At 40.8% G+C, this 27,617-nt stretch overlaps 1 protein-coding gene and 2 long non-coding RNA genes across 3 annotated transcripts in view; all 3 read left to right on the forward strand.

Annotated features, from left to right (window-relative positions):
- Nucleotides 1–27,566, forward strand: LOC307226542. Its single transcript, XR_013843488.1, has 3 exons — nt 1–101; nt 24,033–24,075; nt 27,483–27,566. It is a non-coding gene; the product is annotated as an uncharacterized lncRNA (long non-coding RNA).
- MBLAC2 (metallo-beta-lactamase domain containing 2) overlaps nt 1–27,617 on the forward strand; it is a 643,282-nt gene that overhangs the window by 577,636 nt on the left and 38,029 nt on the right. The window lies entirely within an intron of this gene.
- LOC307226148 lies at nt 2,190–5,291 on the forward strand. The gene is made up of 2 exons (XR_013843342.1): nt 2,190–2,238; nt 4,952–5,291. It is a non-coding gene; the product is annotated as an uncharacterized lncRNA (long non-coding RNA).

Here is a 27,617-nt window from a genome sequence, read left to right on the forward strand (position 1 = left end):
TTTTTATGCACACTTTATGCACAATTTTTATGTGTTACTGGGCTGCAGAAGTGTGAATTTCAGACAATGGTTCATGTATTTCCTTGGAAAATACAAAGAAGGTATGTTCTCCTTTAAATGAGAAATGATTCAAATTTCTCCCCTATTCCCAGAGTTTCACTGAGCTAAGAAGGTTGATGATACAAAGATTCCTCACTTTATAAACAGTGCTAGCACTTGTTTCTTAGTTAATAATTTTTTTGTGCATTTTCATGTCTGCAACTCAAGTTTACCCCTCAGACTATAATAGTGCCAAAGAAGCATACTTAAATACATATGATATTGGTACCAAAATGTATATTTAACTTGGTAAATATGTCTTTAAAATGCCTCACTATTTAGCCAATCCTAAATATGTATTTACACAAGTCTACTTTCTATGTTTACCCAAGTGATTGGAACAGTCTCTCGGGCAAATAACACTGAGTTTATAACCTTCCATGAAAGTTTATTTTTATTTGCTCTTGGGGGGGGGGGGACTTTAGCTTTATGGGATTTTTTTTTGGGGGGGTAGGAACTTCTACTACTTACAATGTTACTACTGGGTGCTCTAACGGAAGCACCCTGAAAGCAAATGCTTTATGGTCTTAATTACCTGCAGGCTTTTTAATTACCATTCTTACTGTGCCAGTTCATCAGGATAACAAAAAATGGCCCAAATTCAACTTATATGTGCAGTCTTTCACATTACCTTGGGCAGCGGTGGACTTTGGCATCTCAAATTTCAGTGGTACCCTGTGTTACGCCAAAATCTGTCCCCTGCCCCCCCACCTCTCAACTTCCATTGGACTTATTAGTGGTGGCACCCACTGCAGGGTCCCAGAAGTTGTGTGCCAGGTGCAAGATCATATGCAAACTAAGTCCCACCTGTAAGCAATTTAGTGTTTGCACAAAGCAAAATTGGAAATAGTATTTCTAATAATGACTGGAAATAATGATATTCCAATTCCCGAAATTTGAAAAAAGAAGATTTCCCCCCATAAGCTGTGCCCACCATGGGAATGGCCTGTACTGTTGTGTGAATGTTGCAGCACACTTGCTTGCTTTGAGTGTAACTTCCAGAGGTGTTCAAGGATTGTTATAACTCAGGAAGTGTGGCCATGATGTCAGCAAAAACCCACATTAACATCTGTACATTCACACATCCCTGGAACATGCCTTAATAACCGTCTCTCTTCTTATAAACTTCTTATAAAGGTTGTCCTGTTTGCAGGGTTGAGTATTATGAAAACACATCCATTGAAGTATTCAACAACCTACAGGATCAAGCTGTATGCTTAGGAAAGGTTACAGCCATCCCTTAGGTCCTGGCAAGTCCTTATCAACCAGCACATGAGCCAGAATACTAGAGTTTAAGTCATAATCTCATTCTAGCCATGAGGAAGTTATGACAGAAGAAATAAACCTCATGTATGAGAAACAAGTCAGGAACCTATCTGAGGTTTGCTTCATTTCTTATCAGCTTCATCCACCTTCAACCCTTTCAAAATGTACTAGGAAAAATACAAATACTAAATAAGATATAATTGCTGTAAGTCTTGCTAAGAACTTCATTGTTCTTAGCACCGTTCTTAGCTTTGTGCAGCACTGAATTAATCAGCAGAATTAATGGCTTGTATAGGCAGGGTTAAGCTCTTGCTATGAAAAGAATAGACCAGAATAACAAATGAACCCAAGACCTGGGACAAACAATCCTTACTTTTCACTTCCATCTCTCTTATGGTTATGTGCTACAGTCATAGGTACCATTCCAAAATCGTTTGGTATTCACATCTAGATACTTCTGTTCAGGTTTTTATGTTCAGGGCCGATGAAGTAGGCTGTTACCAACTGGAGTTCATGCCATGGAAAACTGGTCACTCTTTAAGATGACTGTCTCATCAAATAACATGATATGCACTGTGGTGTAAAGAACTCGAGGAACAAGACCAGTGTCCGAATCTGCACCCTCAAGCAGAATAACTAGATAAAACTCTGATGACATGAAATTTATAGACTGCCACACACCTGAATCATTTCCCACCTTCTTTCAATATGGATGAAATATTAAGTGAAAACTGGATTATCAAAAGGTATAGCTTTGACATTTTTTACCTGGAATGTATATATTCACTCAATGGAAATCATTCATTTGCATGTTTTTAACAGACATATAGAGAAGGCTTCAAGCCCTTTTTGCCAAGATTAATACCCAGATAGGTAAGAAACCTGTTTTCTGACCTTTGCTTTCCCATGTCTTGCTTTTTAGGCACAAGCGATGCTTGAATTTGTGTGTCTCTGTGAACAAGTGAGCAATAGCCATCTTTACTCTTTCTGTTTGCAATCTGGAAATGACCCATTTTGTTTTTGGATTACCACTGACAGAAAGTGAAATAATACTGCACTCTATGACAGTTCTCAGCTGTTAATATAAAATTTGTTGATTATTTAAACTTGTTCTGTAGGTTGACTATGAGCCACACTTTTTAGTCTCTTTATAATTGCTATGGAAGATGTTTTCTACACAGAGCTATCACTGTGACCTACGGCTTAAAAACTTACATGAAAATGCTACTTGGATAATAATTCTATTTTGTACAGTGGTACCTCGCAAGACGAATGCCTCGAAAGACGAAAAACTCGCAAAACAAAAGAGTTTTTCATTTTTTGAGTTGCTTCGCAAGACGGATTTCCCTATGGGCTTGCTTCGCAAGACGGAAACGTCTTGCAAGTTTGTTTCCTTTGTCTTGCAAGTTTGTTTCCTTTTTCGTAAAACCGTGCATTCACTTCGAGGAGCAACTCATAGCACGCGGTGTGGTAGCCTTTTTTGAGGTTTTTGAAGACTTTGGTGATTTTTGAAGCTTTTCCAAAGTCCATGCTTCACAAGACAAAAAAATCGCAAGACGAAAAAACTCGCGGAACGAATTAATTTCATCTTGCGAGGCACCACTGTATTTGATTTCATTGAAAAATAGATGATCAGATTGAGCTCAATCGGCATGGAGCATTTTCAAATTAATGCATTAAGTTGTTCTAAAAATCCATGGGAAATGATGTTGTAAAATGTGACAATAATTTAATGGAAATTGTCACTAGCTAGTCTGTAAATATGTGAACATGGGTTCCTTCTTGCCTGCTCATTTAAGAAGGACTAAACCAGGGCAGTACCAGTGGTAAAAATCAAAGCAAAACAAACATAGAACATCTCCTTCTTGACCAACATTGCATCTGCAAAGTGTTCAAATCTTCCAGATGGTGAATTGTTTAGTCACCCTTGACAGTCTTCACCCAGAAGCTGAGTCATGTTTAGTCCGCTGTGATGAATGTGCAGCCTACTTTGCAAATACTCTTATATTATCCAACTTGGGAGTTACTGAAAAAAAGTTAGTTTGAAACTTTAAAATATCTTTTCAACCTGTCTTTCCCACTGATGCAGAGATGTGAACAGCTAGTTAAGATTTGGTTTCACATAGCTCTATGGGTCTTGTTCTCGGGTGAGTGAATATAGGACTGCAGCCTAATTTGTTGTGAGGCTTTCTTTTAAATCCCAGATCTGCTGACAAAAGCTGCAAAAATTTCAATGGTTTGCTACCAAATGGCTCAGTGGCTGTTAAATAGTTCTTTCCCAATTTTGCAACTGAAGATTAATGTTTTTCAGCATTCTCAGGCATGTTTAAAATCGTTATAAATCTGGGCAACATACTAAGCAAACTTTGACAGAAAATTGGATAGAAATAATAGCAGATATGGTCAAAAGGTCAAGTGACAATAAAAATCAAATGCAACAGTTTGAAATTTTAAAATGTTCCTTTCTGTCAAAGCTTTATATCATTTTTTAAGCAAAACATGTGTACAAAATATGGAAGCAGAAGTGTCTGTTTCCCATGTGATGTTGCAAAACTGAGAGCTAGACTCTTTCAGATGGATTTCTGTGACAAAACCGATACACTTCAAAAACGGAAACATTTGCTCTGTACGAAAATACTGGTTCACATGTGATAGCAATGTGTTAGTTACCTGTGTACTGTGCTTTGGGGGCAGGGAATTAAGGTGATGATACTCAGACCTTGACAAAAGTATTGTGGGTTTTAGCACACCATGGGCAGCAAAACCTAGTTGAGCCTGAACTCACCAAAACTCAGTCCTGGCACAAGGGAGGCATTCATTTGGTGAGTTCCAGCATCTCCTATATATATATAGCACTACCATACTCCATACCACTGCCATCACAAAAAACCTGCCTGTAGAACATACCTTTAAAAAAATGCATTAGCTAAGAAGTTATTATGGTGGCTTTCTTTGAAAGAAAACCTCAAGTGATTTTCAGCAGTGTAGTTCACAGGAGTTCCTGTCACTGATATGCTGACACTATGCACATGTGAATGAACCAAACACAATAAGAAGTGGTCTTTCAGGTTTGGGGAGCCTTAGGTACTTAGGGCTTTAAATGCCTCAAATTGATCCCAGAAATAAACTGGCAGCTAATGCAGCTGTTCTAAAACAGCTTTCCCTCTCTCCTGTGAGGTGTTGGCTGTTGTTGTTTTTGTTTTTTACAATGCTCAAATTGGGATGGCAATGACTACATTGCACTTGACCAGAATAAAGTATTTGCCACTGAAGACATACATTCAGTAGGCTGTAGCAGTGGCGTAGCGTGGGTTGTCAGCACCCGGGGCAAGGCAAGTAATTTGCGCCCCCTAACCCGTGGATTTGCGCCCCCTAACCCTATCCCTAACCCTAACCCCCAGATGTTGCGCCCGGTGTGGCCGGCCCCCCCTGCACCCCCCACGCTACGCCACTGGGCTGTAGAACGCAAAAGCATTACATTATATTTAAGAGTGATTAAATTTGTATCTTTAGGACTATATGTTAGCCAGATGTCCCTTCAGTTCTACCTGAATAACCATATCATAACCATATCATCATCTTTTAGCACAGGATATGGCAAGACTGGCAGACAACCTGGAATCAATTTTGCTTATCTTTTTAAAGTTGTTGAGAAGATTCAGAAGTTGCAAGGCCCTAAGCTATAAAGAAAATCTTGGAACTAAGAACAAAGACTCATCAAGAAGAAAGGCTTTTTTGCTTCAGAATCTGATCTCCGGATCCTGGTGTGTTCCGTAGAGAAAGAGATCTTAGAGAAACCACTTCTTGTTTATTAACACAATCAGATACCAGTGGGTTTGTTAATTAGCACAGTAATTTTCCAGAAAGGAAAAAAAATGGCTGCTTTATTAACTTAATAAACAGCCCAGAAGGGGCTCTCCAACCAACCACACATTTTCTGCGCATTTATTTAATACACCATATAAATACCAACTAAATACTTTATCAGGAAGCACCCATGCAGCACATCCTTGGAAATGTCATTTTTAAAGCTATGAGCTAGTGCAAAGTACTGTCAGGCTCCAGGTTTGTATGTACCTACACTTTTCAACTCTGTTCTTCTATACTTGGTGAAGTTATGGAGAAGCAAGCTTTTAGAAGTGTATTTGCAGCCATGTTTATATCCTTGTACTTCATGTGACCAGGAAGCAAGCCACATCAAGCTCATTGGCACTTGCTTTCAACTGTGTTTGGAACTGGGTGGTTCATCTAGAAAAAACTGGCTCTTTTGCTTCAAACATTTGCTTACCTATGAGCACAATAAGCAGATTAAGGGACAACTAGTCTAAATTGTGTGGTTTTAAATTTCTGTCCAGTCTGTGAAGCTGGTCAATACCCACAGGTGTTTCAAGTGTGTGTGGGGGGGGAACCCCACACATTTTTATTACAGAGTGACTAGGAAGACTAGGAAGTTTGTACACAAACAAACTCATAGAGTCTTTGTTGAAATAATACTTCTTAATATTCCCATAGTCATCAGGTTGGTTGTTTGCTTCAGAAAACCGGTTCAAAGAAATAGCATTCCAGTCCAAAATGCAGGTGTGAGTTACCTGCTGTCACACTGATTTAACATCACTACAGTGGCAAAATGGCACATTTTACAATGTTGCTGGAACAGTATTTCTTATTCATTCCTCATGCTAAACACATGTATGTCGGTACTGCCAGCTCAAAAGCCAGTTCTAGAGCCTATCATGGAGGTGATCTTATATTACTCCACATCAGAGGTTTTACTGCAAAATGGATCATTTGCATGCAGCAACACAGCAGGCAAATCAGGCTCCCCACCCCCACACCACCACAAACATTTCTTTTTGGATATTTGTAGAGTACTGTGGTGACAACCACCCAATCTGCATGAATAGCTACTGTACATATATAGCTCACTCTTCTATGAGAGCAACTGTGCTGAGGGATTGAAAGTGGCCTTCACATAAGCTCTATTCAGGCATTCTGTGTTCAGTGCAGGAGGGCACTGAAGCAGGAAGAAGGGTTATGCCAAGTAGCCCTTCTACCTGCCTACAGCACAATTTTACCTGCATACAACACAGTTTCAGACTGCATGGTAGCCTGGATCATAGCTGTCAACCTTCCCTCTTTTTTGCAGGAAATTCCCTTATTCCAGCGGCTTTTCCCACTGCTTCACGCTGCTATCCTGGATTGTTCGATATCTCGTAGACTGTCCCCAGGACAGGTGAGGCTGCTGATCCCTTATTTTCAAATCTGAAAGTTGACAGCTAGGGCCTGGATGTTCAAAGCCTCCTTCTCCTCGGATGTTTGGACACCAGGAGGAGAGGCTATTCAGTACGACCTCACTTCCCACTCACATATTCTCCTCAAAAAATGAATAGAATGTCTGAAGAGCCCATTAACCCATTTTCAGTAGAAGCGTTGCCTTGATTTAAATGGTTGTACACTGGAACAATTGAGTCATAGATCAAAGCTGCTTGTCTCTCTGCATGTATGGCCCCCTTTGGCTTCCAGCTTTATATTTTGTTCTTGGTTTCTTGCTTTAATTCACTCTAGGGGAGAGAGAGAGAGAGAAAGCCTGAGATCAATATCTGCAGAAGCTTTTGAGTATCTCAACAGATATCAATGGACAGCCAAACTATCCTGGAGGATCATGGCATATTGCTAAGTGTCTGCATATACATATTGAATTAAGTTGTTGTTAGGGAGAGGATAACTATTCAGTCATTGCTGGATCATGTTTTCCCCATGACCTTTTAATTTAAGAAAGTTTTTAGATTTCATAATTCTATTGTGGTCATCCTACTCTATGAATGCTAGTCTCTTAAGACCGTAAATTTGTCTTAATATAATAAACATTGATCTCCTTCTCACAAACACATACTTTCCCCCAACAACTAATTTAACCATTGCTATTATGGCTCAACAATTCCCATTGGCCAGGAACACTAATATTTTTGATGCTGCTATTAATGTGGGTGAGTTTTATAAGAATAATGTATGCTCTTGCTTCTTGCCGAATCAGTAAGAAGTAGATATTTCCATTGCATTTATTGGCAGAAGTAGGTGGAATTAAGCCTTTAACTATCAAATAAAGCAAATGGAATTGCACACTGAATACTGCAGCCTAGTGTCATTGTGGGGCTCTCTAAAGCATCAGTTCAATTTAAAATAATATTTTTTCTTTCAATTAACTTTGATGAAAATGAATTTTTAAAAACTAATGATGCATGAAATCCTTCTAGCTTTGCCTTAGTTTCCACTTGTCTTTTCCAATCAAGTCTTTGACTACTCAAAAGCAAGTTGACTAGATCCGCCCACCCACAACCTTCCAGTTAGATGTGGCCCCATTGTCCCTTTCCTTTCCCTTTCCTCAAACATACCTGGTGGGGAGGCAGTGGCAGCAAAAATCTCACGCCTTAACACCCTCCCACCATTGGGAGTCCTTACCCTCCAGCATTGCTGACCTGAAGAAAATCATATTCCCCTGCAGCTGCTATTTGCCCTGTTATGGAGTATGCATGTGTACAACAAGCCTGGGCACAGCACAAATTTCCCAAAACAACAGTTTGGGCTGTGTGGTCAGTCTTCATCAGAAAAAATGGCATGGGAGAGGGGTTAATACCCCAACTAGAGCTGTGATCCCAAGGCAGATCACCTCCACACCATTGCTGCTATATGACAACATATAGATCAGATCACAGTTATTTGATCATCTCATCTAGCTATATAAACAAAATATTGCAGCAGCAACATCAACAATAAAAGAGCTCAATAAATGCCTTCTATTGAATTCTTATAGATGACCCTATAAAGAGCAAGATTCTGACATATTTCTCTAGCACTGCATAGCCTCATTGGTTTCAGTGAAGCAGTTTGGTCTGTCTGTACAAACGTATTCAAGTCATCCTAATGAGCATTTGTTTTAGGAGTGTTTCTAATGTTTGCAAGTGCAAAAGTAAGGAATAGACAATGTGAATTAAAGTAAGGTCTGCTATTGACTGCTGTAATTTGATTCTGGTGTGCAGTGGTGGGACAGAGTATGTGGCGAATATTGACTTTCTTTAAAGGTTGCTCATTTTATTGTTTAAGGCTGGGAGAAGAAGGAAAATCCGGAGAAGAGATACAGGAGCTGCTTTCCTTTGACATCTGGCAGAAATGTTGGCAAGCCATGAAAGATTCTAGTGAGAGCATGAAACGAAGGATGTTATAAATACAATTATTATAGAAAGTGATATTTAATAGGAAAATGAAAGGTCTCTGAGTATGAAATGATACACACTGGCTTATGTGCACAGAGAAAACAGGGCTCCATTATTCTAATCTTGGGTACCAAGTGATGATAACAACATTTGCAATCCCAAGGTAAGTGGTAGATACCCATTATCAGAGGCAGAGTTGGTGATTATAGATTGGCTGCATTTTCTGCATGATGATCATGGGAGGCTTCCAATATTGGCTCAAACTGTGGTGAAGTTTGTTTCTGTAAACATTTTAAAAGCTGGTTGAGCACTGGACAGTTCAATGAACCATAAGTTGTGTTCCTGGTGGAAACCTCCAACTATTTCACCATGTGTCAAATACCTTAATCAACCTTAGCATTTATAGCATGGGTGGAAGGAAGTAATTCACTGCCATGCTATGTTGATCATTCCATCAGAAGAAGCATTTCAGCTTGCCAGATGGAAGGACGCTCCCTCTCCTATCCACATGTGTTGCTCTGGAATTTTTCCGAGGGGCCCAGGAGCCAATTTCAGGAGTGCAAGAGGGAGAAGGGGAGGAAAGCCGCACTGTATGAGCTGAAGTCCTTGTACTGGCTTCTACTGATGGGACTCATTAGTTGCATCCCACCCCAGATGTTGTTAGACTCCAACTTCTATCAAGCCCATCTCACTTGATCAATAGTCAGGGATTATGGGAGCTGTAGTCCACCAATATTTGGGGCACACAAGTTTCTCACACACACCCTCTCTATATACAGTGTGTGTGTGTGTGTGTGTGTGTGTGTGTGTTTTCAAAGCATCAAAACACACAACCATCTGCTTTCAGTAATTTGAATTACCAAGCCTTTTACCTCAATGTTTTAAGCATAAGATATCTATGACCAGCTGCAATTTCTAGCAAATCATTACTTAATAGGGATGTCTTCTTCACAACTGTCTATCTGTAGTGCTGTAGGAATCTAAAGGATTAATGTAGGTGATGCTTGGAAATTGAAATGTGTTTATTAACACTGTCGTACAAAGACACAAAGTGTTGCTAGAATGAAATAACAGTGTATATTGGTAGTTTATGACTATACATTCTACTGCTGTCAAATTACCCAGTACAAATTTGTCAGGTAAAGTGGGCATCCCGCTAAGGGAAATCTGTGCTTTTATGACTTATGCTGATTGCTTTTGTTACAGTTCTAAGGCATGCTCTAAAACTCTTTGAAGACGAAAGGATAACTTGTTGGTTTTACTATTTAATATTAGATATTAGGCCCCCCTTGGCACAACATGCCCCAGTGACAGGACCCTCAGCTACTGCAATAGTGGAGAAGAGGCAATAGTTCAATATCTCTAATATTTAATTTTTTCAGTGTCAACTTTTCAAATCAGAGTCAGAAGTCAATTTTGTAATCTAATCACGTTCCATATACTATCCAGGAAACAAAAGTCCCTGTGCAGGAACCATGTATTTACAAGGGCTGCAGGGAATGGAAACTGGTAGCTATGGGGATGTGTATAAATCTGTGTTTTGTGGGTATATACATTCTCCTGGAAAGATATCTGATTTCACAACAGCCACCTCCACTGCCTCGGAAGGAAGGGACTACTGGAAATACTAATTCACTTGGGAATGCACTTGTGATTTGGTAGAAGACAGGATGGTGAAATCTTCCTTGCACACTAGTGCACATACACTGAAACAGCCTGAGTGGTGCAGGGTGAAAATGAATGGACTTGATACTCAGAAAGCTATGCTTTGGCCATAGGATTGGAAAAATTGTTTTGTTATTCCTGTCTATAAAATAAGGTGGATTACTCTGAGGGTGAACATAATAATAGGCTGTAAACACTTTAAAAAAAATTTATTGGCTTGTATGAGGCTTGAATATTATCTAAGGTTTGCATTCTCTTCTCAGCTACAAAGTGCACTGGCAACTGGGCAAATGGAAAGAACTATTTCTCAGTCTAACCTACCTCACAGGGTTGGTGTGAAACCATAAAACTGCTCTGAGCTCCTTCATACTCAGGATGGGGGATAAAGTCTATTCAGTTTCCATATAAAGACAAGCCTTCTTAAGTTACACTTTCTGAAACAACACATGAACTGCAACACAGCCTTCCTTCAAATGCATATACTAAGGTAAGGTGCGTTTTTAAAAGTGCATGATATTAGGAGAAATTGTTCTGCAAAAATGTGCATATTTACAAAATTGCATACAAAATGTAAATATTAGGAGAGATTAATTTCCATGATGACTTAAAAAAAAATTTGCAAGCTGATGTGAAAATCTGGATAACTGAACAAAACTAGGAAAATGAGAAACAGAAATAAGTTTTATTATATATATTATATATATCCCCAGGAGTTCAGTATACTGCAGCTGATGCAACAGCTTGGCAACCTAAACTCTAGAAACTTTTGACAGTGTTGCATTGGTTATCACTCAGTCAGAGCACACCACAAAGGAAGCTTGAAAGAACAATAAAAAGAACAATTTGTAAGTGTTGTTTTGAAACATGTAAATAGTGCTGTCAGTTGGTGGTATTTTTTTGCCTCCATTTTGTACATTTACATTTTCTGACTGCAGTTAAAGAACATTTCACTGCATGGTACTATCAATCATACTTAACCCAGAAATGTGCTGTACATTAGTAATGCTTAATTGGCATATTTAAAGTAAATAGCTACTTCACTTTTGCTGTAAATTCCCTGGAAATAATTCTATGATACCCTTGGAATGGTTTGTTCTGAAAATAACTAGAAGGGATATGAAATATGAATTCTGATAAGAAACTATTGGAAATGAAATATTCAACTTGGCAGGTTACCTGTATTGCAATGCCCCTTTCACTGGATTACCATCAAAATGCATTTCTAGTTTCAGACTGGCACCTTCAGTGAAAAGTGGCATATTCGAGGGAAAATAGCACCTTAGTTCTGAACAAATTGATTTAGAAGCCAAAAGTGATCCGTATGGCTATAAACTTCAATCTATGAGGCCATTTTTGTTTGCTTGCTTTCCCCTAGCCAGTTTTGAACGTGTTCACAACACTCATGAATTCACTACAAAGTATGAGCACAAATCACTCACAAAGAGCCTCAGCAGCCCAGCATAAAGGCTGTTCAAAGAGTGAGGAGTTCTCTCACCAGGCTAGATGGCGATAGCTGGCTCCCTCTTCTCTCCTCCAGAGGAGATAGACCAACAGCAGCAAATGTGAAATGCTGGTAGGTCCTCTTCCCCGGCCACCTGGAAGTTCCAACTGCTTCTGCAGCTCTTGTTGCATTATCCTGAAGAGAACGTCACCTTTAACAGAAATGAACAGTTTGCCCAGCCCTGGCCTAAACTGGCCATGGACCAATTCTCAACTAAATTGTATTTCTTCTCCCTATCCCAACCTTTCCAATCCATGTTTGTTTGCCCTGAGTTTCCTCAGTGAGTTGTAATAATAAATAGTTCAAGTTTTGAAAGAAGACCCGTGTATGCTGCTGTAATCACAGATCCAATCACTGCACCCATGGATTGGAACGGCACAGTTTTCACACAGTAACATGTTGAACCATGTCACTGGCTCAAACCTTAGGTGTGATATCTGAATGGGAATGGCTGGGAAGGCCTCACACAGAAATTCCTGAGGGAAATATAAGGTCTGAGCTAATCAGCAGCCGCTCTGTATTTGGCCTACCCTCCCTCCCAGGAATACTCATAACCACCTCCCCCACGCTGTTTTGACTGATTGTCTAGCCCTGCCAGTTATCGACTCAGTGGATCTCATTGGCTTTGACTCTCCTTACTGGCTTACTCACTATGTGTGTAAGGGGTTAATTAATCAGGATAAAATGATACTGAGATTTGGAGTTCACTTGTATCTGATTTTTTTTAAAAAATGCTTCCCTTCCACCACGTGAATTCACTTTGCTCTAGCAACCAGATTGCACAATCCTGCAAATATATACTGAGTTTTGAAAAATCTAACCATTGAAGAGTCAGAGAAATGGGATGGGATATGTTCCTAAATAGGAATTCACAGAGGAACAGCCGTCTACTGAGCCACTAGTCAATCTAGCTCAGTATTGTCTACATACTGGCAAGCAGTGGCTCTCCAGAGTTTCAGAAAGGGATCTCTTCCACCCCTAATCTGGAGATGTCAGGGTTTGAGCCTGGGAACATGAACCTATTTACATTCAAAACATGAGATTTCTATTTAGTAGGGAAATATCTATTCCGAGATTCTGAACATAGCTTGACTTCCTGGTATTTTCTCTATTAAATGCATTCCCTACTTTGGCACTGCACTGCCATACAAATGGTACAATGTTGACTGGCACTTCCAGTACTGTGTAGTGTTTCATTTCAAGTTGCCAGCTGGCTACCAGTAGCCAAATGTTTGTACGGAAAGAGAAAGAGAGAGAAATGGCCATATCCCTTGGCACAAATAATAACAACAACAACCATTGTATCCTTCTCCCAGAACAGGCTGGTAGTTCTTGAGCCAGACCCTCTGTTCTATCTTTGCAACTCTGAGGCATTCTGTGATTCCCCATTCTACTTCTGGGAACTGTGCAGCAGATTGTTTGGGCTAGAGAAAGATGGAGACATGAAGCCCCATCTGGTAAGAGTGCTTCACTTCTCTCTTTGCTCTGTATTGGCTCTTTGATTTTCCCCACAACTCATGCAAGTTTTGAAGGAGCTGATCCGGGCATGGGATAGTGTAAGCTTTGCAGTCTCTGTTGCTTTTTTGCAAAGCATTCAGCAGCATTTAGAACAGCACTGTTCCAGAAATGGCTCCCACTGGAAGAGACTATGAACACTGGGGTGGCCACCGTAGGGAGAAGAGGACGGTGGCCTGCATTTTTAATAGTTGTGTCAAAGAGGGGATGTGACAAAAGGATGTAACATTATTCAAATAAAATGGCAAATTAAAAATAAATCATTGCTCTTAAAACATAATGACTCCTTGAGGACTGTGTTGGGGAGTAAGACACCTACCTGCCCACCCACCCCCAGCAAAGCTTCTATATTAAGCAGTATTAAAGTAGAAGTAATGTAAATGCAACTAGACTACTTGGCTATGATTTTGCAAAGTGATTTTGCAAACCCTCCAAGGAACTGCTGAAGATGTCTACAGTTTCTTGCCTTCCGCTGTTGGGCAGCTGTTTGATGGGAACCTTACATGGACAAAGTGATCAGTTTTCCTGACTTTGACTTCACAAAGGTCATTCACGAAACTCAGTTCATTTTGTTTAATCAATCTCATTGATGATTTCTATGGAAGACTGGCTGAAAATGGGAGAGGTACAGCATGGGATGGTTTCAGAATACTAATATATCCTCCATTTCCATTCTGAGATATTTTTCTGATGACATGTGAAAAATGAGGATTTCTTCATTACCCCAATCAATTTCACAACACACGTGGATGATTCCTTATCAAAACACAGGATGAAGAGTGGGAATAATAGATCCGGAGACAAGGTGTAGGGCTCCCCCCTTTTTTTGTCATGTCTTCTGATTTACCGCTAGAATGTCCTGGGTTCTTACTAATGCAAACTGAATTGCCTCCATGCTGCACTACACACAATATATCCAAGGGCTGTTCACAATAAGAATGAACAATAGAATGTAATGCCAATTCTAGACCTTGGCTTAATGACCGTAAGACCGTTCTGGCGATGACTGACAATTTGAAATTAAAATTCAACAAGAAATTCCATATGCTTAGGCTGGAATTACATGATACAGCAGCATGATGCTGACCAAGAAAATAACAGTCACAGGCATTTCCCTACCCTCTCCAGGGTAATGTTTAGTAAGGCAAAACATGTGATCTGTCACCATTGCGTCAAGAATGTTTCCACTACTGCAAGCTGCAGCCAGTATGGTGAAGTGTGTGTTTTTTTTGGGAGGTGCACTGTAATGATGTAACATCATATTTTGCATTAATTAATAAACTTTAGGGAAAAGATGGAAAGAGCAGCGAGTGAGAAGAGGATTTGTCCTTCATATGCAATGTAAAATGAATGTCTTTCTTCTCCATGTTTTTAGACATGCTTTTCAATATGACTAATATTCCATCAAACCAGCTAAGATATCACAAGAAAATATTTTGAAGTGTGAAAGTGAGCTATTGATTGCTATGCCTGTGTCTAACCCATGGAGACGAAACACTGGCAGGAAGAAACAACACCTGGAGGGCATCTGATTTTTTTGATTTTTTGATTTTTTTAGGGTCTGGGAGATTGGTAATACATGCTTGCACGGATTAAGTTTAAAGATCCCATTTTTTTACCTCTATGGATGAATCTCACAGGAGAGCAGTTAAAGCCTTGAAAGTGCAGGAGCAGGATAGAGCAACTCAATGGTCATCCCATGATGGTGACCAAGTTAGAGCAGCATGACACTGGCAAGGCATTGTCAGGACCCTATGCACAAACAGGAAAAAAGCTTAGAGGAAAGCGGTGTAGTAAAAATGAGAGAATGTCATCCCACCAGCCACTTCTCCAGTGTCCACAGCATAGAAAATAGGAAGCTTTGATATACTGAGTCAGAATGGTTCATTTAACTCAGGGTTATCAACACTGAAGGGCAGCAGCTCTCCAGGATTTCAGACAGGGGTCTCTCCCAGCCCTGTCCAAACATGTCAGGGATTGAACCTGAAACCTTCTGCATGAGAAGAAAGTGTTCTGCCACTAGGCTGTGGTCCTTTCCACCACCACCATGTTGGCTGATAGCAACTCCCATGTCAGTCAGTATTGTCACGGTCTGGTTTACGGGCGGTTGAAGTCCTGGCGGAGGACATGAGGACTGAGGGCAAGACGGCGGGATGGGAGCAGGAATGAGAGTTTGGAAGCCAGGAGTCAGGAAGCCAAGGGTCAGATAGCCGGGAGTCAAGAAGCCAAGGGTTTGAGGATCAGGAAGCAAAGAGTCAAGAAGCCAAACACAACAAGGCAGGAAGCGTGTTGCTGTGTCAAACAGCCAAAGGGAAATGCTGACCTTCTATCCCTTCCTGGCTCTTGCCACCAGGTGCTGTGATTTACCAATCGGCCTCACCTGTGCCTCTTCAGAACAAACTTAGGAAAGCCCCAGTCCTGCAAAGCCCTACTGGTCACAGGGCCTGGCTCCTGCACACACTCCTGACAAGTACATGCTATATACTTCATGCTATAAAGACTGCAAAGAATAAGTCTAGTGTTCTCTGCCGGACCCTGGGACTATTTCTGCCTCCTCCTATTCCTTCTTCTTCCCTTTGAACCTTGCTGAGCCTCTTCCTTCACTCCTTTTGAAATGTCCCCTGCCCACTTCCGGCATCCTGAAAAGCTGAAACAGCACATGATGGCAGGGTTTCTTGTGCTGAAATTCAAAGGAAAACGAGAAGAGAATAATGTGATATAGAATGTTGGTGCTCACCCATTGGCTTCCAGCACCATCAATCAACAGAAGGTCACAAAATCCACGCCACTGCATTCCACTGAGAAGGAATGTTCTAATGCGCCAATCAAGAGCATATTGTAGGTATTGAGCTAGAAATTGGTCATGAAGTAGCTTGCACCTCCCTGACTAGTGGTTTGTGTTGCTATACCAAGGTCTGTTTTACACTCTGACACATGCTGGGCTGTGGCAAACCTGAACAGCACAAATTTAGGACAAATGGAAAGTGGATTACATTCTCCACAGCCGCATAACATAAAAATACAAGATATTTTGAAACTATTTGTAATTGCTCAATTGAATAGATTGGAATTTTTTTTTCTGCATATGCAAATCATCAATTACACATCCGATTTCTTTTTGCCTCTAGCCTCTGTCAGAGAGGCTTCTTAACTACATCCCATGGGAAAATGCATATAGCCTGACTCATTTTCAAGCCCTGACAATTGGGATCCCCTGCAGTCACAATTGCTGAAGCACTCTACATTGTATTTTTTTTTAATATAAAAAATTCCCCTGCTATACATTTCTTAAAGGTGCTGACTGATTAAATCTAAACCTCCAAAAGGTGTCTAGGGAATGTCTTAACAATGGAAAGTTAATGCAAACATCAGGTGCACCTGAGTTGCTTCTATATGATGAGATCTACATCTTGCAAGAGAGCAGATTCAAATGTTAGCATTTCTATGGGGAGTGTGAAGGCAGAAATGGAGAGAGTTTTGCAAAGTCTATAAAGAAATTGTGGAAAGCCAGGGAGAAAGGGATGAGATGAAGTTAAAGCAGAAAGGGTGGTAGATGTGAGCTAATAATTATGAGGGAATAAGTAGACCTTTACTTAGGTGCAGCAATATTAAAACTTTAGAAATGGAGAGTTGATAGGAAAGGCTCATGCCTCAACACAGACTAGGCATAGCTCTATGAAAGATCCTTAGTATGCAGAAGGTCTCAAGTTCTATATCTGGCAACTCTGATTAAAACAAGTAGCAAGATGCAGAGAGAGCCAATTCCAAGTGGAGAAGACTAGATGAACAACAGTGTCATATTAATTACCATAGATTCAGGTAGGTAGCCGTGTTGGTCTGATGTAGTAGAAATATATATATAAATTTTTTAAAATTCCAGTAGCATCTTAGAGACCAACTAAGTTTGTTCTTGGTATGACCTTTCATGTGCATACCCACTTCTTCAGATACGTGGAAATATATATATATATATATATATATATATATATATATATATATATATAATGTCCAGTAGCACCATAACGGGGTGCGGTCCCATTGCTCGGTCCCTGCTCCTGCCAACCTAGCAGTTCGAAAGCACATCAGAGTGCAAGTAGATAAATAGGTACCGCTCCAACGGGAAGGTAAACGGCATTTCCGTGTGCTGCTCTGGTTCGCCAGAAGCAGCTTAGTCATGCTGGCCACACGACCTGGAAGCAGTCTGCGGACAAACACCAGCTCCCTTGGCCAGTAAAGCGAGATGAGGGCCACAACCCCAGTCATTTTCAACTAGACCTAATGGTCAGGGGTACCTTTACCTTTACCTTTTAAGGTGCTACTGGACAATTTTTATTTTTAAAAATATTTATATTAATTAGACTTAATGATAGACAACTAAGTAGCAATAAACAAAGTTCAAATACATACTCAAACTCTCTTCCCATTAGTCTTGCTACCAATGAACTTCCATTTGATTTTTTAAAAAAATATTACTGATTAGCAAATCACACAATACAAATTAAATAGCAGATTTTTAAAAAAATAAATCCTGAAAGCAATAGCTTTTAGATTCATGTAGACATCCCCTTATTGTGCTGTTCTTTATGCAGTGCTGATTTTAGATATCTAAGTGAAAATTAAGCCTCAACACATCACATAAAGGTGGAGCTAGGTGATAAGATAATGATGCCCATTTGGAATCTGCTATCTGTAATGATTAGGGACGCAGGTGGCGCTGTGGGTTAAAGCCTCAGCGCCTAGGGCTTGCCGATCGAAAGGTTGGTGGTTCGAATCCCTGCGGCGGGGTGCGCTCCCGCTGCTCGGTCCCAGCGCCTGCCAACCTAGCAGTTCGAAAGCACCTCCGGGTGCAAGTAGATAAATAGGGACCGCTTACCAGCGGGAAGGTAAACGGCGTTTCCGTGTGTGGCTCTGGCTCTGGCTCTGGCCAGAGCAGCGATGTCACGCTGGCCACGTGACCCGGAAGTGTCTCCAGACAGCGCTGGCCCCTGGCCTCTTAAGTGAGATGGGCGCACAACCCCAGAGTCTGTCAAGACTGGCCCGTACGGGCAGGGGTACCTTTACCTTTACCTTTATCTGTAATGATTGCCCGTGGCATTCAGATTTGAAACGCATCTTCCATTCTTTTTCAATAGGTGTTACAAATGTTCTTATCAAGGGCATAGGTGGAGAATCTTGTGGTTGTTGGACTCCAATTCTCACCAACCCCAGGCAGCTTAACCACAGGCCAGGGTTGATGGAAATGAAAGTCCAGCAATATCTGGAGAGCCATAAGTTTCCCACCTCTGGAATAAAGGGTGTTATCCAATTGCTATAGACAACAGCAGTTTCTTTTTGAAAAGAGACATTTCAAAATGCCCTAAATTTGCCTGGTTTGTCTCTCCCCCACCCCAACACTTCAAAATGTGGGAGGTAAAAATACCACTTTACTTGGATTTTGAAAATATTATTTCAGCATTCTTTTGATTTGATGTAGGGTTTTCTCCATAAACATGAGGTTATGCTACTGCTGATGTAAAACAAACAGTTGAAAACCACCATTATAAGTATTCTTTGAACTGAACTAACATGCATTGTTCAGTACGAATCTGTATAATACTCTCAACAATAAAAACAAGTTAATAGCAAAAACAGAGAGTAATTTTTCAGGAAACAACAAGCAGGTAACAGACTTGTGCTGCCAATTTCAAATTAGTCACACTTCCAGTTCCTGTATCTACACAGTGGTTCCAAAATATATTCTGAGTGAAGTCTACTTTTTATTCCCAGTATGTTATCATTCTTTTTCCCAAGTCCTGGTCATGCAACCAAACAAAGTATCCCCAGACTCATATAAAGGTTATTAGAGCAAGTACTTAACATCGCACACACACAAACACACAATGAAACAACAAATTGCACCTACTCATCATTCTAGTAGAATCAGTCACACCACAACCTTCATGGAGTCATTAACTGTCATCAGCTGTTGTGTACAGAACTCATATGGATATATATGGAGGTACCGAGTATCAGAGCCCCTGCTCCAACTTCAACACATTCAATATCCTGCTCAGTCATGTGAACAAAATCTTTAGCTCTCTTCAGGTGTGTGCAAAGCCAACATGAAAATAGGAGTGAGCATGCCAAGGTCCACTACCACCCCGCTGCCTTCTTACTTACCCAACACTGGTGGTGCAACAGCATCTTCCACTGCTGCTGAGGGCAGTAGGCTAGGACAAGTCAGGCCATGTGGCACAAACAGCTCTATAGTGGTACCTCAGGTTAAGTACTTAATTCATTCTGGAGGTCCATACTTAACCTGAAACTGTTCTTAACCTGAAGCACCACTTTAGCTAATGGGGCCTGCTGCTGCTGCCGTGCCACCGGAGCCCGATTTCTGTTCTCATCCTGAAGCAAAGTTCTTAACCTGAAGCACTATTTCTGGGTTAGCGGAGTCTGTAACCTGAAGCGTATGTAACCTGAAGCATATGTAACCTGAGGTACCACTGTAACATCTTGTCACTGCTCCTCACTCACCTGTATTTGCTGCCTCAGGCAGCCACCTCATTTTACCTAATGGTAGGGCTGGCCCTACTACAGAAATTTGTGTAAATGGATGAGAAAGGTTAAAGAACTTGCAAATGTTTGGAGGGGCTCTTTTCATGCAAAGCTATCTTCAGTGTAGCCAGTTGCACTTCAGGGTCTGCTTTGACAATGGGTTAAATCAACTCAGAAATATGATATCAAGGACCAAACTGACTCACTATCCTTATGGAATAAAATAACATGGCTAACCTAAATGTTTTTAGACATTCTTAATATTTTCACAGTAATTTTATTTTTATTGTGTTGTATTGTTACTTTGTCATTTGCCGCCCTTTGGCAAGCTACACTCCTTTGGGAAGGAGAGCCAGAAATGTAGTTAATAAATAAATATTAGGTGGGGGGGAACCTATCATAAAGAGGGGGAAAGTATTCAACTCATACTGTTTCTCACACAATCTTAAAGCAAGATCTCTCTTCTTGTGCTATCTGTTGCTTCAATTATATCCTTATGCTGAACTTACATTAATAATAGTGTACTAATAATAGCAATAATTATGCTGCACTGTTACCTTTACAGCTTCAGAGATTTTTCAGAGCCATTAACCAATTAGTACAGCAGTGTATGATTATCATTCCCATTTCACAAAAGGGGGAAATGGAGGCAGCTTAGGTCAGAAGTCCCTGGAAGGAACCACTGAAGTGAAGAGTTAAATGGCTTGTAGTTTTTTCCATCACATATATTGCTATTGATCCTAGTTATGCACTATTTTCAAATCCCTCTTGTCGAGTAAATCGCTTTGAATAATCTAATTTCTGTAGCATTTCTTTCATCCTGTGGAGATTCAGCAGATCAATGTTTCATAAGATCACTGTCTCATCCCAGCTGATTTTCAGCTCTAAGTATTAAATTAGCCAATGTCTAAAATGATGCTTTCACAAACCAATGCTCTGTTGATATTGTCAGCTTAGAGGATTGATGGGATGAGGGAGTGTAATACAAATTACAAATATCAAAGCAAACAATCACATCAGTGCTTTGTGTGATTGCTAAAATGCTTAGCAAATGTGTTTACTCTTCAATTGTCATAGCACTCCTTTTGTTGGGACTTTGGAACAAAATGCCAGTTCAAGTATGACAAACATCTGTGCTGTTTCTTCACATAGACATGTCTGGTGTTAGGATGTACGAGAGAAATGTATGAGGAGAATTTCTAGTTTAATGGTAGCTCTCTCCGACTCCTAACCTGGCCTGATTCGATGCTCTAGTCACCTCAGCCTGGAGAGCACAAGTGGCCCTCTAGTGCCCACTCTCTGGACACATCCCCTCCCCACCCACACACCCTCTTTCCTCAGGCTACACTGCTCAATGACTTTGCTGTGCACCCTCCTTGGGTGTTGTTGCTTGCTTAGAATATGTCCTTAAACTCTGGCCATGCCTCTTTCTTGCCTAGATGAAGGACAAAGAGAAGTGTGTGTGCACAAAGGTGAGATTTAGATGTGTTACTCCACCCACTTTTTCCTCTGGTCCTGCTTGCTTCTCTGTCCAGCCTAACTGGTTCTTGGCACAGACTTTAAAAGCCTTCTAGCCACGGCTGCGACAATCAGCTTCACATACCTCTGTCGCTGTCAGGGGTCTCGCAGCAGCCATCAGCAGCCTTACTCTCCTGTAAGCGCCATGGATCTGGGCCTATAACCCTGCTGTTGGAATACTGCCAGAAAGATGGGGGCATCAGGCAGGCATAAGGCAGGCCCCCAGCTGGCTGCAGCCACCGGCTGGCAGCCGGTCTCCCTTGGAACAGCATCAATTAGCAACACGAGCCTCAGATACGTTTAGAGACCCATGCACGCTCTGTCAGCAGAGTGCGTAAATCTTCTCACAGCACAAGAGGCGGACAGAGAAATGTTTAAGCATAATGTACATCATTTTATTCAGCATAGTTCAGGAACAAAGGAAAACATGTCTGCTTCCCTTCGTCTCCAGCACAAACAGCAGTAACACAAAAGCTGTATACAAACGGAGTTCCCAGCAAGTGCTAGAAGTAAACAGGCATGTTCCCTTTTAAGGTGGAACGGAACTATATCCTAACACCATCCACTACTGGCATGTGACTCCCAGAAGGTTGCCCAAGGAGAAATGTGGTCATTGGGCTGGGAAAGGTCCCCACCACCACCAGGTGCTCTAGCTAATGCTGGGCTGAAGTATAAGGTCCTGTTTTTTCCACCAGTTTAGGACTGCATGGAGGCAGAAATGGTCCTCAGAGATTGGTATATTCTTTAGGGGCATGCCAAAATGGAACATTTGTTGGAGAAGTGGCTAACTCTTCCAGTGAAATGGCTATGTTCTGCCTCCCCAGTTAGAGGCAATAATGTTTTTGAATACCAGTTGCTGAAAACCACAGGAGGGGGTGTGTGCTCTTGTGCTCAGGTCTTGCTTGCAGGTTTCGCACAAGCATTTGGTTGGCCACTGTGAGAACAGGATGCTGGAACAGATGGTCCATTGGTCTGGTCCAGCAGGCTCTTCTTATGCTCTGAACATCTCCCTCTCTTTTCACAATACAAACATATCTAACATGTGATGCTGGTGGAATAGCCTGACAGTGTTTCATCTTCATTTTGAATGGAATAAGGTTATTTGGAGGACTAGGAGGAAGAGGAGACAACCACCCACTCCCCTAGTTTTGCTGAGAAACTTTTTTCTGATAGTGCTGATCCAAACTTTAAAAAGAAAATTTCAGCCTCCTTTAGGATAGTTACTTCTTTATTGTGGAATCAATTTGCCACTCAGGGGAATGCCTGACTACTACAATTGTTAGGAGAGACATTTCTTAACAGTGCCTGTATAGCATTTGGTGTAGCAGTCTCATTACTGTGGAACTCCTTACGTATTAATATCAAGCAAGTGCCTGCAATATGAAATTTCAGACACTTTCTAAAAAATTATTTATTCGCTCAAGCTTTCCCTGAAGTATGAACCAGCCATGTGTTATATATGTTGTATCACCAATGTATTTAATAGTTTTATTGTTTGCATTGTATCTATATTTTTTATGAGAATCCGATGTTCTTCGTGGCTTAGATCTATCTTATAATTAAACATTGCACAAATCTGTATAATCTATTAAGTGAAACCTAGAAAAGCATTGCACATTTTGACTGATTATATACAAAGGACCCCTGCTAGAATCCAGTGATTGATATGGCAGGGAGATGCGTCTATACACTAAGCCATCAATATTACAAAAGTTAAGTGACCTTGACCTTTCAAAAGCTCATAGCTCAAACACCAGTATCTCTGAAACTCTTTTCTCCATTTCTTCAAGTGCACATCAACTATTATAAGAGTGCTCAGGAGCAGCTGGTGACTGAAGCCACATTGCGCTTGGCTCTGCGCTTGCCATCCTCTGCCCCCTAGCTTTTCCTGATTATTCCTCATTTTCTAATGTTCCTTTCACATGGCAGTACCTGTTGTGTTGTGGAACCATGGCTTTTTAACCAAAATACTAGCATGCAGTGCTAAACTTCATTCCTACCAGTTGCTGTTGTGTGATGCAACAGTGAACAACACTGGATAATGTTGCTACTCCTCTTCTCATTCTACACATAACTGCTTCTGTTCCCCTATGATTTCCCCATGAAAACAGGACTGGATGCTGGTATACTGCCCCAAATTTATCACTTTTCTGCCATGATTTTCCAGGTTAAGGGGCTGCAAATGATTTTTTCCCCTGGAATCAAATAACACAGAAATGACTGCTAACCTTTTTCCCAAAGTGGCTTTTATGTTGTGTGAAGGCTTACATATAATGCGGAAATCAACAGGCAGGGAGATGTCTGGGAAATGGAAGAAACTGGCTTGTGTATGCAGCCGGTAATGGTTACAGTTTTTACTTGATTACTAATGATCCATGTTTAAGTTATCAAGACATCAGCAACCATGGGATTCTGACATGTTATTGTTGAAGCCAAGCTGACAAACCTCACATGGGTGGGTTGTGCATTCACGGTATACTTGCTTCCATGCCATTTAAAGCATGCATTGCTAACAATTGCCATACAAATCTTCCTAGAATCTATTGAGTAGCTTCAACTAAACTAAGGCATTAATTTCAGTGTGTCTCTTCCTCTATGAAATATGATTTGTTTGTTTTCCATTGTGTAAACATCTGCTCGGGAGATGCTTGCATAAAATGTCTCCTGTTCACCCCAGATCATACATACCTAGCACAATAAACTCGCTATTGTCATTTCAGACTTGCAGATAACCTCATTGTTTCGGGGAGGAAAAAACTGAAGGTGAGCCTAAACTGTCTTTTAATAGAATTGATAGAACAGTTGTTTAGAGATGACTGTCAAATCTCATAACCACAGCTCTCTGCTTCACAATATTAGCCATCCAATACAGTTTTCTGCTTGTCATATCAACATACATAATGTATCAGAAGAATGTGGAGAGACAATGCATAGAATTCCTTGCCCTTTGTTTGGTTTGCAGCTTAAATTTTAAATATAGAGTGTACTTAGCCCAAAGGTAAGTCATTTTAAATACTGTTGAATTTAGTGGTAGAGATTTGACTGCAGTTCTAAATTTACTTACTAGGAAATAAGCCCCATTGAAATTAGCAGGATTACTTATGGGTAAACTGTTTTACACTTAAAACACATGCTTAACTCCTCACTGAAATTCATGGGGCTGCATGATTATAACTGGATCCTGGCCAGTTTACGCCCATGTTAAGCCATTTATAATATTTTAAAATAAAAAATAAACAGAGAAAATCCTTAAAACAACTAAGTTTAAATGGTTGGGTGAACAGGAATGTTAAAAAAAGTCTGCCTTTTTAAGGAAGGTGTTCCACAGCCAGAGCATCATTGCTGAGAAATCCTTTATCAACGGTATTGCTATTGTGGAATTGCAAGCTTCTGCTGAAGGAGGCACCTGGACAAAGGCCTCAGCAAATGATCTACAAGCATAGGGAGATATGGAAGAAAGCACTTTCTCATGTATTTCTCACTAGTTCCCACTGAGACATGTGGGCAAAGCAATGCTCTATCATACTTCTGAAGTTAACAGCATTCACATGGATCATTTTTAAGATCTGTTGAAATTAGTGCTGACAACTGGCCAACTATGGATGGTGGCAAAGAAGAAGTAAGCTATGACTCAGAGGCACCTTGTGGGGATAGAGGGCTCTGGACATAAAGTCTGTCAGTGGAGATGATGGACTAACTGCAGTCACTGGAAGGTCTTGGAGGCCGTGACAGCAATCTCTGATGCAGGACAGGCTCTCTCCATCACCTACCACTGTAACCATTTTCAATCATTGCCTTTGTCGCCTGGTGAAACTCAAAATCCTCACACTTCCCTAGACCGGATCATCAGGTCTCTGTGGACATTCCATTGTATCTTTTCAGGCTAGAAACATGATGCGCTCATGATGACAGATTTTTTCTTGTAGACTCCAATGACAGTCAGCGAAAGAGAATGGCACAGATGATTCAGGGCTGGGGAGCATTATTAACACCTTAACGAATGAGCTTGCTACAGTGTAAGCAGGTTAATGATGAAAAATAATTAGTTATGTAATTAGACTCTGTCCACATGAGACACATGCAGGTCTAAGTGCTTTGAATTAGATAACACCTGACTTACCCAGAGAGAGAAAATAATGAAAACTTGTTAAGAGCTCTGCTCTTTTAATTGGAGTACTGTGGAGTCCTGAAATTTTCTCAGTTTGTTATTTTAGTTCCTGGTTGGGGAAAACAACAGCTTCTCACTGGTGTCTTGGCCTGCTAAATTCTTTAGCATTCATTTAGACCAGGACCAGAAACTGTGGCCCTCCAGATGTTTGAGGACTCCAACTCACATCAGTCCCTGCCAGCATGGTCAGAGGGTTGCACTCAAACAACAAGTTCTGGGTGGTCACAAGTTCCCCACCCCTGATTTAGAAAACAAGTAATGTTGGTTAAGGTGTAATGCTGATAATGCCAAGGTTGCAGGTTCGATTCCCATATGGGACCGCTGCATATTCCTGCATTCCAGGGAGTTGGACAAGATGGTTCCCTCCAACTCTCCAACTCTATGATTCTATGACCTGTCTGCCCTGCTTCATTTTGCCAGACTTAGACCTAGGGAAAGACAATCATGCTTTTGTAACCTACATGGTAGGCTAGAAAGCTCTACAGAGGGTTATCCAGTTCATGACAAGGGTTTTCTTGATTTTCATGAGAAGTGTCTCTTTAAGAACATGAGAGCATAAGAAGAACCTGCTGGATAAGACCAGTCGCCCATCTAGTAAAGTATCCTATTCTCAAAGTGGCTAACCATATGCCTGTGGGCAGGACCTGAATACAAGACCACTCTTCCTCCTCCCTCTGTGGGACAATACCAGCAACTGGCATTCAGAAGCATTACTTCATCTGACCTCTTTCTCTCTCCTAAGACTAGAATTCACTATCACTCAATGGCACTGATCAAGAGCAAATAGAGGGTGGACAAAAGGCTAGACATCTTCAAATGATGGGAGAGAAATTTGATTCAGTTTGCATTTCAAAATGATCCTACCTAAATGTGCACTTTCTGAAACAGCAGGTGAATCAAATCACAGCCATTATTTGGAATTTGCAGTTCTTTAAAATTTTGCAGTGCCGAGTGATGTGCCCAAAAATGCATATACTAGGGTAAAAATGTACATGAAAACATATATTTATAAAAATTTACATTTACAATTGAAGAGGGGTTGATTTGCAAATATGTGTCCATTGGGCAAAATTGCATACCCAAATGTGTATAGTGGAAAGATGGTCATTAAATGCTGGTGCTATAGTTTCATGAGGTTTATTCAAAACATTTCTTATAACTCCCATGAGTCAGGAATCAAGATGATGGCTCCATCAGAGCTGTGGCGAATCAAATTTAAGATTGGGAAAATGAGAAATGGAGAGCAACAGAAATTTACAAATTCACCCATCCCTACAAAGCACATAATTCATTTTTTGGAATGTGCTGCTGCAAGATGTGATGACAGTTGCTACCTGAGATGACTTTGAAAGGGGCTGGATGAGTGCCCAGTCTACCCATGGCTCCTACTCATGATAACTAGATGGAATGTCCAGGTGTCTTGGTATCAACTACCGGGAAGAAAGAATGGGAGAAGGCAAATGCCTTCCTGCCCAGATACATTTGTTTGGCTATAGTGGGGAATAGGATGCTGGAGTAAGTGGACCTTTGGTCTGATCAAGCATGGCTCTTCTTATGTAGCCAGGATCCCAGATTGCAGGCTCGTTAATCCTAGGTTGCACACAGGACTAGCAGCTCAGGGGGCATTCTGGGTTAAAGAAGCAGCAAGTGGTTGTTTTCATGTATGATGCAGACTTATTATAAATCTAGCTTGAGCTTGCTTTGAAAGCCTCGAGCCCTGTTACCTGTTTCCCAGTTCACTGGGACACAACAAATTCTTGGACGCTGCCTCCTTCCCCGTGTCCCAAACACATATCTCAAATTAACTCAAAGTACCCTCTTAGCAACAGCATCTGTGCCTATCTTTTAATTTATTTTCTTCATAAACTGATACAGGAAATGCATCAGAATGCTCTTTGACTATGGCATAGGATCTCTGACCAATCACAGGTATGCCCTGTTGCTGTCCTAATTCAGAAGCATTTCTATTATCTTCCCACAGTTTCCTTTGTTTCAAACACAGAACGAAAGAACAATGGAAGATTTTGCAAGTCGGGAGGAAATATTGCATTCACTGCATCTGTTTCCCTGGGGATTTGACATACACTTGCTTTCAAGTCACACTTTGTTCCTTATTACCTTAGATTGTAGAAGCTAA

Source organism: Podarcis cretensis (assembly GCF_951804945.1).
Source record: "Podarcis cretensis genome assembly, chromosome: 11".
Taxonomy (NCBI): Eukaryota; Metazoa; Chordata; class Lepidosauria; order Squamata; family Lacertidae; genus Podarcis; species Podarcis cretensis.